Here is a 15,157-nt window from a genome sequence, read left to right on the forward strand (position 1 = left end):
TCTCCACATCATCCACCCGCTGCTGCAAAATGTCCACTCCCTAATAGACCAACAACAGTCCAGCGCGAAGGCGTCCGGCTGCGGCGGCCCGGGTGCGCAGGGCCTCCGCAACTGAGGCGGACAATTGGTTGACAGCAGCAGCGGTGGGGACCGTGGTGGCAAGGGCTGCAGTCGCGGTGGCGGCGGCTGCGAGGGCTGTGGCGATAGCCGTGACAAGGGCCGCGGTGACTCCGAAATCGCAATTCGATGTGGCTCCATGGGCGCGGCTTCATCGTGTGAGGGGTTCACTGGACGGGTGAGTCTTTCCGGGATCCACACCGGGGAGCTCTGGTCCTGTGGAGAAACACAAACTGCACCTCGGTTCCAGATGAGAACCGGGTCTGGGCCAGGCCATTGGCTGGTAAGGACATCCTTCCAGCGCACTTGCACTGGGGAGCTGGTTTGGCGACCAAGACAGCGGCGGTATGCTGCTGTTTGCCCTTTGGTGTCCAAAGTTAAAAAATTTAAAATGAAGAGGATTGTGTTGAATGAGGACAGGCAACAAACCGCTGTTCTCACTCAGACTCAAGACAGATACAACAAAAGGGGTCACAAACACCAGACAGTACACACACTTAACAAAAGACTAACACCCGCCACTATGGTCGTGGCCAATGACCCGTGTACACAATCCCCCGCTCTGATCGCGGGCCCTCGCTTTTGTCGCGAGCTGGATCCCTTTTCCTGGATCCCTTTTCCTCCCCCGCTTTGAACGCGGGCCCTCGCTTTTGTCGCGAGCCGGATCCCTTCTCCTCTCTTGCAAGCTCTGCGGCTACCGCAGAAGTCTCCCCCACCACTTATCTACCTGGTGGGGCTACCCAGACAAACCCGGCATGGGGGGTGGCTTACCTGTCAGCTGAAAGCAGTCTCGAGAGGGGATCCTGAAGTTCCCGGGTTTCGGCACCAGTTGTCGGCGTCACTCGGCCGCCGACCAGCAGGGACGAACACACCAACGCAGACAGCTTTCAGCAGGTTTATTATCAGGGGCAAGCAGCTTGTCCGGGCAGAGCAGGATGGAAAAGCCCTAATCTTGTCCAGGGAGAGCAGGATGGAAAAGCTCCCTAACCTTGTCCGGGGAGAGCAGGATGGAAAAGCTCTCTAACCTTGTTTACAGCACTCTGTATATATACTCTAGGACACATCCTGTTATTGCGGTTTCTTGACCTAGATATCTCTCCAATGAGCGCAAAGGGCACCGGCGGCAAGGTTGTTGCCAGGGCGCAGCCTGCAAGCAGGTTTCCTAAAGTATGCCTCCGCCATCCTGTTTTTGTGCCTGATCGATACATTGTATAAGGGCCCTCCACACCTGCCACAATGCCTGGCTATTTTTTTGTTGTTGCAGTTGTAATTGTTGTTTTAGTTGGCCCAGGCCAGCTTTGAACCCGCCAGCCCTGGGGCATGTGGCTGGTGCCGTACCCACTGAGCTACGGGCATTGCCAAGAACTAAAAATTTATCAATATCATTTTTATTGCTGTTATTTGTCAGATATTATGTAAAATTCATGAACTTTTTATGTATTCCTTTTCTCCCTCAACTAGAATCCAAGCTCGAAAGAAAGACTATGTCATAATACAAGTGCTCAAATTCCACTAAAAGTGTCATCCCACAGTATAGGCCATCAATAAGCAGTTTTTAGACCTCTCTATTATAATAGATTGTTTTAGCAACAAAACAGTGTACATTGCAAGTTACTTTACATAAATGTCTCCAACAACTATTTTATTCTTAGATACTAATCCAGATATTTATAGCTTATTTTAGTCTATGACATATTACCAGGTTTACAAATCATCCTTTGGTTTTTGTGGCTTATTTTACAGTTACCTTTAAATTTTGGTCTTCTATGAAAGTCATTCTATATTCTAAAAAATAAAAAATGACTTATGCTTGAGTTGCAAATATGTTTTAATTTACAATAAATCTTTCTTATATCTTATCTTTCCATATCTTATTTACCCACGCTTGGACTTAGTAGATTCTTCTGATTTCTTTCTTTAGCAGAATTTTGCAGCTATTATAATCAAAATCAAGCTTTCTTTTTTAAATCAAACATTGGTCTTACAAAATGTACTTGATAGTAATCAAATGTCTTTAAGCAAATGCTCCTCGTAATTAAAGTGTGTTGTTTTAATTCTTAACTGACCTTGGGCAAACCTACCACATATCAAAAAGATTACTTTTTATTCTGTCTTCACACTCCCAGAGAACTGGGGTACATATGCAATAGTTCTGCACACTGTCTCACTCGGCTGATCCAGGTAACATGGAATGTTTGTGATCACCTGTTTCTCACTTCTCACTTTCTTTCTTTTTCCTACCCCATCGATCTATTTCCAGCTATAACATCTTTCAAACTATCACCAGATCAAGAGTCAATCATATACCCTCTATGTATACAAGGTTTTAAAGTTTCATCATTGCCCATATAAGCCTAATATGAAAGGAGGTACATGGTGAAAAGAGAATATTGATTGGCTTGTTAAGATGACATGTGCCTTGCTGAAGTCATCATTTTTGTGATGAGTCTTCATTTGAATTAATTTTGTTAATTTTCTAAGAGCTCAAGCTTTCACAAAAGTAACACAAGATTCATGTGTAAACAGTAATACTGCTGTGGTCTGAATTTTGTGACTCCTCCCTCAAAATTCATATGTTGAAAGGTTACCCTGGAGGTGATGTTATTAAGAGGTAGGGCATTTGGAGAGATGATTGAGTCAGGAGGGCAGAGCCCTGGCAAATGGGATTAGTGCCGTTATAACAGAAGCCTTAGAGAGCTTATTTGCCCCTTTCACCATGTGAGGACGCAACAAGAAGAAATCATCCATGAGAAAGCAGCACTCACCATAGACAGAATCTGCCAGTGTCTTGATCTTGGACTTCCCAGCCTCTAGAACTGGGAGAAATAAGGTTCATTGTTTATAAGCCACACAATCAAAACTATTTTATTTAGCTTGAACAAACTAAGACAAATATCAATGTCTCTGGCTATAATGAAAAATTGAATTGCCAAAAGGACAGCTATTCTGACTAGCTCATTTCTGACTTCTTTGAAATGAGTAAGAAACTCTATTATAATTGACATTATGTACACTTGGAAGCAGGGCAAGACACAGTGTAATTTAGATACATGACAGCATTAGGCTTGCTATTTCAACAACAGATTTATACTGCACGTTGAGTCCTTAATCAAAGCAGTCCTGAGTATTGCCTAATGAATTACTACTGAGTAATTCTTCAGATAGACCCATTCTTTCTTCACATATGTCAGTATTATTGATAAGTTAAAAGACAAGTTCTTACTTTTCTTGCTTCTGAACCAGGGAACATTTATCTCTAAAGTACCTCTGGCATATTACATCTTATCTACCTCATTTCATAATTTTACTTTCCAAATCTCAGGTTAATTTGGTTTTGTTCAGGTCAAAGAAGATTGCATATGACCAGGCTACACAGTATGTTAGGCCCAGGCAAAATGAAAATGTGGGGAATCTTAAAGATTATTAACAGGCTTGGTGCCTGTAGCTCAAGTGGCTAAGGCACCAGCCACATACACCAGAGTTGGCGGGTTCGAATCCAGCCCGGACCTGCCAAACAACAATGACAACTACAACCAAAAAATAGCCAGATGTTGTGGTGGGTGCCTATAGTCTCAGCTATTTGGGAGGCTGAGGCAACAGAATCGCGTAAGCCCAGGAGTTGGAGGTTGCCATGGGCTGTGATGTCACAGCACTCTAACCGGGGCAACAAACAGCTTGAGGCTCTATCTCAAAAATAAATAAATAAATAAAGGTTATTAACAATTTCAAGACAGCAATAACAAAACATCAAAACAACTTCTGGGCCTTTCTGAACTCAGGACCCTGTGCAGCTAATCAGTCACCCACGCCAGCCCATATATGACAACCCTCTGTCTAGTGAAAACAGCTACCCACAATTTAAACTCAGCCTACTCCCTATTTCTGTAAAGAGAGTTTTATTGCAATGTAACCATGCAAGTTGGTATCATTTATGTCTGCTTTTGCTCTGCAATAGGAGAGTTTTTTATACTTGCTACAGATAGCGTAAGGCCCACAAAGACTAAAATATTTACTATCTGACCCTTTAAGGAAAAGTTTACTACCTCCTATGTAGGATAATATATAGAAATAAATATATCCTACATCAAGCACACAAAGTGAACTCAGTGTGAGTTTAAAATGGCTTGCTATTTTTCCAGAGGCTTAAGGGACCTGGACCCCCCTGGAACACACACAGAGTTAGCTTGCCTGGAGTTAAACATTCCACAAGCCAATTCTCTGAAGCTGTGTGCCCGTGAAGCCTGAGATCAAAGGGCATGCCGCCCTTCCTCAGAGGGTTGACCTATATTAAGAACATATTGTCAGAGGTTTATAGGTGCTCTGCCCTGAGGAAAGACACAGTCATTACCTCATACTGAGTAAACTGAGCGAACGCTTGAAGATACTCTTCCATTAACTATGTTCCCCTGTGGCTACTTTCTTCTTTGTGATCTTTATTTAGATACCTGCCCAGAGATTAGTCAGTGTCTAGAAGAAGATGTTTACTGCAAAAGTGATTGTGTTGATATGGTAACAGGATATTTCCTTTCAAGTTAATTTCAGATAGGTAAAATGAGGTAATGATGAAACTAACAGATGATAGATTAAGTGTGTACATAACTAGAAAGGTATAAAATCAAAACCCTAAATAAAGAATTTTGCTACATGCTATCCCATACCGTGTAGTCTGTTTCTTGACTTAATAATTACAGGAGTGAGTTTATACCCACGGCAAAGCTGTTGTTCGTTCGCGTCTCCGGTCACACAACATCCTACTCCAGTGTATATTCTGTCCAATCTTGTCCCTCAAAATGAGCACTCAGCGATCTGCAACCTGCTCTATTTTTCTTAGAAACCATGCAGGGCCCTCTTGGAGTCTGCAGCTCAAAGCAAAAGGATTTGGAGATTGCAGACCTGCTCAGAGGGCATAGCCTGTCATGCCAAGAATTTCTAGGGCTCTGTAGGACAGCAACACCCAAGAATTCTCCATGGAGAAGTCTGCAAAGCTATCTGATCTCTTCTACCAGTTCTTTTGGGTAGCTGGGATTTCTCACCACAGCTACCACAAAACAACAGACAACTGCCAACTCTCAGTTAAAGAACTGGCACTTGCTTAGAGTCCTATGTCTCTTTCATAAAGGGCAGGGCTCAATATTTGCTCTTCCTTGGCTATTAATGGAAACTCTAAAATTCTCTGGCAATTCCTTTGGATCAGGTAGTCACACACTGTAGTTTGAATGTTTATTCCCCCTTCCAAACTCATGCTGAAATTTAATAGCCATTGTAACAGTATTAAGAGGTGAGATCATTAAGAGGTGATTAGGCCATGAGGGCTCTGCCTTCATCTCAGGAGTGGACTTGTTATGATAGGAGTGGGTTCATTGTAATACAGTGTGTTCGACCCCTGATTCTCTCCCTTTTGCCGTTTTGCTTTCTGCCATGTTATGACATAGAAAGAAGGTCTCACCAGATGAAAATAAACTTAATGTTGGACTTTTCAGACTCCAGAACTGTGAGCCAGTACATTTCTGTGTATTATAAATTACCCAGTCTCAAGTATTCTGTTAAAGCAGCACAAAAAGATATCATGGAATCTTAGTACCTAGACCAGGACCCTATTAAGGACTTTAAAGGAACTGAGTTTTTACCCCACATGCTAGCTATCTAGTCAGCTGCCACAGATTCATTGCTGCTGGTGGAAGACAGGAAACACCTGTATCAGAAATGAAGGACAGTTTATTACTCAATGCAACAGCAGTAACCACGGTAACAATACTTCTGCACCAGTTTCACAAGCCTCAGTTCCCCATAGGGTGACACAAGGACCAGAGGATGCCATCACACACAGTAGGTTCTGTTACAAGAAAAGCACCTTGAGCTTAGAAAACAAAACACCTGCCATTTGCCTTAGAGGGAAACATTATTCTACTGTACTAGACATAAACAAACTTATTCTTTGCTATGAAGAAAAAATCTACCTTTTAAGGATGTTCACAAATCACCGCTTAAAGATCTCACCTCTTAATATTGTTCCAATGCCAATTAAATTTTGACATGAGTTTTGGGGGGATAAACATTCAAACTACAGCCTGTGAGCACTTGATCTGGGGGAATCGAGGTGTTACATATATCCTTGAAAGGATAGTTCAGAACAAAGGGTAGTCAGTGCCCTGATTTCAAGATGTGCAGAAACACAAGAAATTCATGAAGAATTGTCTCTCAACAGCTGCCATGAGGAGTTGGTCTTTTGTGGTGACTCTTCCCTCCCACCCCATAGCTTTAGATGCATCTTCCTTTTCCTACCAGTTGGATTTTGTTAATAATTTCTCCAAGGTTGGATTCCTTCCCTTCTAGTTTACAGCTTTATAGATGGGACTTTTGAAAGGCTAGGGCACCAGCCACATACACTGGAGCTGGCAGTTTCCAATCCAGCCCAGGCCTGCCAAATAACAATGACAACCACAACCAAAATATAGCCAGACATCGTGGTGGACACCTGTAGTCCCAGCTACTTGGGAGGCTGAAGCAAAAGAAATGCTTAAGCCCAAGAGTTTGAGGGTGCTGTGAGCTGTGACACCACAGTACTCTACCCAGGGTGAAAGCTTGAGACTCTCTCTCAACAAAAAAAAAAAAAAGAAGAAAAAAAAACTAACCTACTCACCCTATTGCCCGAAAACCAATGTAGAACTAAATGCTCTGTTTTGCAACTCTTCAAGTAGGTTTTTATCAATTGTTGTTTATATATAGCCATACATCTTAAGTTTCACAGTATGTTCAAAGCACTTAGTCACTCTCTCACCCAACCCATTCACCATGTTCTTCTCAAATTTTTTTTATTTTTTTATTTTTTATTTTTGGAGACAGAGTCTCACTCTGTTGCCACAGGCTAGAGTACCATGGTGTCAGCCTAGCTCAGAACCTCAAACTCCTGAGCTCAAGCAATCCTCCAGAACACACACTAAACTTTCATCTCAATGAGAGCTTATCATATCACCCAACTAATTTTTTCTAAATTTAGTAGAGAAAGGGTCTTGCTCTTTGTTGGGGTCCCATCCCTGGGGGAGGATCCACTAAAACCTGTGGAATTGGCACCACCAACTGAAGAAATATAAAGTTAGGAACAACAATAAAAAAAGAGACATGACAGAAATATCCCCCCACTCAAGATAAATCTGGGCACCTGTTTGTCTTCATTTAGAGCAGGAGCTTCTGCTTCCGGTCTTGTCCCCAGAGACTTGTCTTCCTCTGACTGACCTTGAAGGTAATAGTCTGAACTGGGGCTCAGCGATGTTCAGCCAGTTAGCTCCCTCCCCTTTAAAAACCTGCAAGCAAAGCCTCCTCTACTCCAGTTGTCCTGTATCTGGGGGGCAACAGTTTCAGAGGTTTTCTCTTGCCCCAACTCCACCTAATAATGATGTGAAAGCAAAAAAAAAAGAAAAAGACATGAGACACAGAATAGAATTTTCAAATGTGGGAGCTCAGGGGACCACTGTCATTTTGTGGGTTCCAGCAAGTGGGTTCCTCCAGTCTCTATTACACTCATCTTTTATTGAAATCTATCTGCCCAGGTGGTAAGCTGAAGTAGGGAACAAACACACCAGCAGATTCTCTGAGTAAAGCATATCAGCTCCTACTGTTATTATTATTAACTTTAAGGATTTGAGCAGTTTTGAGGAGTCTGAAACTGAGCCCTGTGAACCCTTCTGTCTGGAGTCACACACACAGATTCCTAGGGAGGTATTAAGCTCTGCTACTTCACTGTGGAGTAAAATGCCACTGGCATCACTCTCCTCTGAGGAATCAGTGGGAGAAAGGCAATTTCCTCTCTTCACCACCCTAGAGGATTTTCCTCTGTGATAAGGGATGTTAAGACTTCCTGCCCTGTATCCCAGGGCTCAAGCTATTCCCTTGGTCTCTGTCCCAGTCAAATGCAAATCTCCACATTGGGTATCTGCTTTGTCTGTTTAATGGGCAGGAAATGACCTGGAAGATGTATCTATTCCAGGTCTTGCCATAATCTCTTTTATGACCATTACCTTCCTCAGAGTGTTCACAGAATCCACAGGGTATTTGTGTAAGCTGTATCCCCAGTAGGCCAGACTTTCAGGAAAGGCCAAAAACTTGTTCAGCTAAGAAATTTAGTAATGGCTAACTTAAAGGTAAACTAGCTGACTTTTCTTTGTTCTTACTCCTTCAGCTTCCTTCCTTTATTTATTTATTTATTTTTTAACAGTTGTGATTGTTGTTTAACTGGCTTGGGTGGGGTTTGAACCTACCACCCTAGGTGTATGTGGCTGGCGCATAACCACTGTGCTATGGGTGCCCAGTCCCTTCAGCTTACTTTTTCATTTTCCCTTTTTTCTGGGAGTGCCCTCATCTGCCAAGAATGGGGTCTTCGGTCTCCCATTCTGACTGCACTCTTGCTGGTCTTGAATCCCTAAGCTCAAGTAATCCTCCTGTCTCAGCCTCCCGAGAGTATTAGGATTACAGCATGAGTCACCATGCCGGGTTCAATACTTTTATGTTTTACACACAGGATCTTGCTAAGTTGCCCAGGCTGGACTGCAGTAGCTATTCATATTCATTATTGTAAGTAATGCACTGCCTCATCAGACTTCTGGGTTCAAGCAATCCTTCTTTTCAGCCTCATGGTAGCTTGGACTAAAGGCATATACTAACAAGCCCACCTTCAAATCCTTAAAAATATACATGTAATAGCACAAAAAAACTACAGTATTAAAGTCAAATGTCAGCATATTCCAGCCATCATTGCTAAATGTTAGAGATTATTATTTGGAGTGCACTACATAAAGTATCTCTAGTGCAAATGAGAGGCAAAATAGGAGTGGATAAAATGGAAAAGGAAGAAGAATCTGATTTCAAACAAAAACATCATCTAGAGGAAACAGGATAAGCCTGTGGAGACTCTGGAAACTGTAAGAAGGAAGGAAAAGCAATTCTCAAAACAGATGGGCGGAAACTGAGCAACTAACAGAGGTGAAGCCATATTTATTTGAAAAAGTGTGTTCTGAGATTTGGGGATTGTGCTTATTCTCTATAGCTCCTGTGTCTGTGATCATAGTATGTGTAGATACTTAACAGGTATGGATGAGCTTCTGCAAACAATCAAGATATTTCTTTTTAGCAATTTTTTTTTTTTTTTTTTTTTTTTTTGTAGAGACAGAGTCTCACTTTATGGCCCTCGGTAGAGTGCCGTGGTGTCACACAGCTCACAGCAACCTCCAACTCCTGGGCTTCAGCGATTCTCTTGCCTCAGCCTCCCAAGTAGAATCAAGATATTTCTTAAACCTGTAACTCTCTGTCACTTGTGACTTCCTATCTTTAATATATATATATATATATATATATATATATATATATATATATATCTGTGTGTGTGTGTATTTGAATGAATGATAAATTGATTACTTCATTTCCTACTTGCCAGAATATCCAAAATATTTCAATTTCTGGAGAATTGTGAATGTTCATGGAGTTGATTGCAAAGAGTATTGAAACTAGGTCTGTCCTAGAAAATATGGGACAGATGGTTATGCAGCATTAAAAATGAGAACTGTTAAACCTACAATCCAGTATCTCATTGTCTGCTATATTTTTTAGAAGCTTGCAGAGTAAGGCATATGTTATTGTTTCATCTCTTTTGATATAACTAAATTCCTTCAAACACATACAATTAAAAAATAATCCACTCTGAGTAAATTGTATGCCTATGTGAATAAAAATGCAATCCCTTGTAGATGAGTTTTATGTTCCCCAGCTGTCCATGAGATTATTATGTATAATAAATTATACACTCTGTATTCTGCTTTACTTTGGAACTACAAATGAAAAGATTTAGCCATTTTTGTATTTCTTATTGAAGTAAAGCCTTCACTAATTATTCACCAGCTATAAAAACTTTATAATTGCTCAATATTGTGAAGCATTTGGATGTATAAACTAACCCTAATTTTAATAGTTTATTCATTTAATTGCTTTCAATTAACAAAGATAGAACACCTTCTTTTTTTCCATACTCCAAATTAAACACCAAATACTATCTTTTTAAAACAACTGGAATCATTGAATTTCAGAGCTGGAAAATATTTCATTTTCTCAAGGTAAATAAGACCACTGAGACTCAGTGGATGCCCAAGAATCACATTTCCACAGATCTGCTCAGCTAGAAGTACATTAAAACCACCTTTTCAGACTCTTAAGGGTTCATACTCTTTCTATAACATTTGAATTTTTGTATCTGTGATTCTCATTGAGAATTGATTCTAAATTTATTCAGTTTAATATTACTCAAACAGATGTTTATATATTCCTTGTAACCTGACCAATGGGCATTTCAATTTTTGATTCATTACTTATTCTAGGATTTTATTCTCTATTACTAGTCCAGATGAATATTTCCAATCCTTCATTTATTATCAGAAAACATAGGCTTTTCTTTGGGGCCAAGTCCATTCTTCAAGTTAAATTCTAGGAAGCTGAAGCTTCAAACTGAGTTAAAATTCAAATTTAACTGTAGCATGGTATCATCAAACTCCTAATGGGTTTTCAAAGTCTTTGCAGAGGCTAGTGAAAAAAACTCCATCATGAATGAATTTTATTACTTCTGACTATAATGTCTCTATTTAGGATGGTTTTGTAATATTCATAAGACTGAAATACTTAGAAATGTTCATCTGGCTACATTTTACCTTATTTTCCTCTCTCCATTATTCTTGCTAAATTAAGTCCCCTGGATACCCCAAATCCATCTGTAAAAGCGTTTGTAAATAAAAATTCTGCTTTATGGCTCAGCGCCTGTGGCTCAAGCAGCTAAGCTCATACACCAGAGCTGGCGGGTTCAAATTCGACCTAGGCCTGCCAAACAACAATGACAACTACAACCAAACAACAGCCGGGCATTGTGGTGGGCGCCTGTAGTCCCAGCTATGTGGGAGGCTGAGGAAGGAGAATCACTTAAGTCCAGGAGTTGGAGGTTGCTGTGATCTGTGATGCCATGGCACTCTACCCAGGGCGATAGCTTGAGGCTGTATCTCAAAAAAATAAATTCTGCTTTATATGAAAAGAACACTACTTACAGCGTAAAGTCTCTATGCCCGCAGTCTTGGTTGCTACCAGGTTTTGTTGTCAAGTTCAATGTGTGGGTTTTTTCCTATGAACTCCAACTGTGGATACCTTCAAAATACCACCACATGCTTGCATTGCTATTATGAGGCACAATTCTGTCTGTCTTCAGTTAGCACTTCTTTTGGAAGAAATCTCCATTCTGTTTTTTATAATGACTACACCAGTGTATTTGAAGCACCTAATTTTTGTGATGTTATTTGATGGCTAATTTTTCTATTTTTAGTAGACTTGGGGTCTTGCTGTTGCTCAAGCTGGTCTTGAACTCCTGGGCTCAAGCAATTCTAAATTCATAGCTCTTTGATAAAATTTTAAATTTTGGTCAATTGCTCAGAAAATTGTGGTAAAATATACATAGTTTTTCTATTTTAACTATTTTTAAGTTACAAATTCAGACACATTTAGTACATTCACGGTGTTGTACAACCATCTCAAATCAACTTTTAAACAAATAATAGGCTCAGCTCTTGTAGCTCAGGGGCTAGGGCACCAGCCACATACATTGGAGCTGGCAGGTTTGAATCCAGCACAGGCCTGCCAAACAACAATGACAACTACAACCAAAAAATAGCTGGGTGTTGTGGTGGGTGCCTGTAGTCTCACCTACTTGGGAGGCTGAGGCAAGAGAATCACTTAAGCCCAAGAGTTTGAGGTTGCTGTGAGCTGTGACGCCATGGCACTCTACCTGGGGTGACATAGTGATACTCTGTCTCAAAAATAATAATAATGATAATAACAATAGTAATAGTGATATCATTTATTAAGCTTCTTCTATGTGGTAGGTACTTATTCAGTTTATATGAGAGTGCGAATTTTTAGGTTACATTGTTCTCACTTCCAAGCTAAAGCTCAAGTTGTAGTTGAGCCCTTCACCCAGGGGCATGCTGAACACCCTCACTCTGTATACATTAGGAGAGATCCAGCCAATTGCCCTCCCTTTTCCCTCCAGTCACCCTTCCCCTCTTCCCACCCTTTCCTTATGTTCCCTCCCACTCACTAGACTATATTTATGTTTTATCATTCATGTGGATGTGCAATTGTTTATATATTGGTTTCATATTAGTATTAAATAGATTGGATATTTTTCCCCATTATTGAGATACTTTACTAAGAAGAATGTGTTTGAACTTCACCCAGGTAAATATAAAAGATGTAAAATCTCCACCTTTTCTTATGGCTATATATGTGGTATACATATGCCACAGTTTATTGATCCATTCAAGGAAAAATGGGAATTTAGGTTGCTTCCACGACTTGGCAATTATGAATGAAGCTGCAATAAATATTCTGGTGCAAATGTCCTGTGGTAAAATGATTTTTGTTCTTCTGAGTAGAAACCTAGTAATGGAATTGTAGGATTAAATGGAGGGTTTACTTTTAGTTCTTAAAGAATTCTCCATACTTCTTTGCAAAAAAAAATTGCAATCCCTCCAGCAGTGCAAAAGTGTTCCTTCTTTCCATGTCCAAACCAGCATCTGCAGTGTTGAGACTTCCTGACATGGGCTAATCTTACTGGAGTTAGGTGATATCTCAGAGTGGTTTTGATTTGCATTTCTCTGAAGATTAACGACAATGAGTACTTTTTAGTGTGTTTGTTGCCCATTTGTCTGTCATCTGCAGAGAAGTTTCTGTTCAAGTCTCTTGCCCACTTATAAATGGGATTGTTTACTTTTTTCTCATTAATTAATTTGAGTTCTCTGTAGATTCTAGTTATTGGGCCTTTGTCAAATTCGTAACATGTGAATATTTTTTCCCATTCCAAATGCTGTCTGTTTGCCTTGCTTGTGATACTCTGAGCAGAAGCTTTTTAGCTACATCAGATAACATTTATTTTTGGTGTTGCTGTAATTGCCAGGGGGATCTTCCTCATAAAGACTTTTTTGTGATGAAGCCTCAAGCTGTCACCCTGGGTAGAGTGCCATGGCATCACAGCTCATAGCTACCTCCAACTCCTGGGCTTAAGCGATTCTCTTGCCTCAGCCTCCCAAGTAGGTGGGACTACAGGCACCCACCACAACACCCAGCTATTTTTCAGTTGTAGTTGTCATTGTTGATTGGCAGGCAGACTGGATTTGAACCCGCCAGCTCTGGTGTATGTGGCTGGCACCTTAGCTGCTTAAGCTACGGGCCCAGAGCCAGCCTCATAAAGACTTCTTCCAGGCCAATATCATCAAGCATTTTCTTCACATTCTCTCCTAGAGTTTTTATTGTTTCATGTCTTAATTTAAATCTTTTATCCAATAAGAATCAATTTTTGTCAGTGGTGGGAAATCTGGGTCCAGTTTCTGTTTTCTAAATGTGACTAACCAGTTCTTCTACCACCATTTATTAAATAAGGATTCTTTTCCCCATTGCACTTTTTTGCTTGGTTTATCAAAGATCAAATAGCAATATGTGGCTGCATTCATCTCTAGCTTCTCTATTCCATTCCATAGATATGTATCTCTATTTTTGTGCCAGTACCATGATGTTTTCATCACTATGGACTTGTAGTATAGCCTGAACTGTAGAAAGGTGATGCCTCCAGATCTGGTTTTATTTCTAAGAATTGTATTTGCTATTCAAGTTTTGTTCTGGTTGTGTATGAAGCAAAGTACTATTTTTTCAAGTTCTTCAAAGTATGACATTGGTGCTTTGTTGGGGACTGCATTAACTCTGTAGATGGGGTAAAATGGACATTTTTACAATGTTGATTCTTCCCAGCCATGAGCATGGTATGTTTTACCATTTTTTAACATCTTCTACTTTCTTTTCTCGGGGTTTCATAGTTCTCTCTCTCTCCTTTTTTTTTGCAGTTTTTGGCTAGGGCTGGGTTTGAATCTGCTACTTACGGCATATGGGGCCAGTGCCCTACTCCTTTGAGCCACAGGCGCCACCCATTTTTTTTTTTTTTTTTTTTGAGACAGAGCCTCAAGCTGTCACGCTGGGTAGAGTGCCATGGCATCACAAGTCACAGCAATCTCCAACTCCTGGGCTTAAGCAATTCTTCTGCCTCCGCCTCCCAAGTAGCTGGGACCACAGGCACCCGCCACAACACCCGGCTATTTTTTGGTTGCAGCCATCATTGTTTGGCAGGCCCAGGCTAGATTTGAATACGCCAGCTCATGCTCTGGGGTTCAAGACCAGCCTGAGCAAGAGCAAGATCTCATCTCTAAAAATAGCTGGGCATTGTGGTGGGCACCTGCAGTTCTAGCTACTTGGGAGGCTGAAGCAAGAGAATCACTTGAGCCCAGACATTTAAGCCACAGGCACTGAGCCGCATAGTTCTCTTTATAGATATCTTTCACATCTTTTGTTAGATGAATTCCCGGTTATTTCATCTTTTTTGGAGCTACTGTAAAAGGCATAGAATCCTTGATTTTATTCTCAGCTTCACTATTATTGGCATATATAAAGGCTATTGTTTGTGGGTGTTGATTTTTTACCCCAAGATGCTGCTATATTCTTTGATCATTTCTAAGAGCTTTATAGTTGAGTCCCTGGGGTTTTCCAGGTATAAGATCATGTCATCTGCATAGAGCAACATTTTGACATCCTTTGACTCCATTTGAATACCCTTGATTTCTTTCTCTTGCCTGATTTTGCAATGGCTAGGACTTCTGCCATTATGTTGAATAGCAGTGAAGACACTGGGCATCCTTGTTTAGTTCCAGCTTTGAGTGAAAATGCTTTCAGTTTAATTCCATTCAATATAATTATGGCTTTGGGTTTGTTGTAGATGGCCTCTATCACTTTAAGAAATGTCCCACCTAAGCCTATTTTCTTAAGTATTCTTATCAAAAAAGATACTGGATTTTGCCAAAAGCCTTTTCTGCATCAGTTGAGAAAATCATAGAATCTTTGTTTTTTACTTCATTTATGTGGTGAATTACATTTATGGATTTACATATATTGAACCAGCCTTGCATTCCTGGGATAA

Source organism: Nycticebus coucang, chromosome 11 (genome assembly GCF_027406575.1).
Source record: "Nycticebus coucang isolate mNycCou1 chromosome 11, mNycCou1.pri, whole genome shotgun sequence".
Classification (NCBI taxonomy): Eukaryota; Metazoa; Chordata; class Mammalia; order Primates; family Lorisidae; genus Nycticebus; species Nycticebus coucang.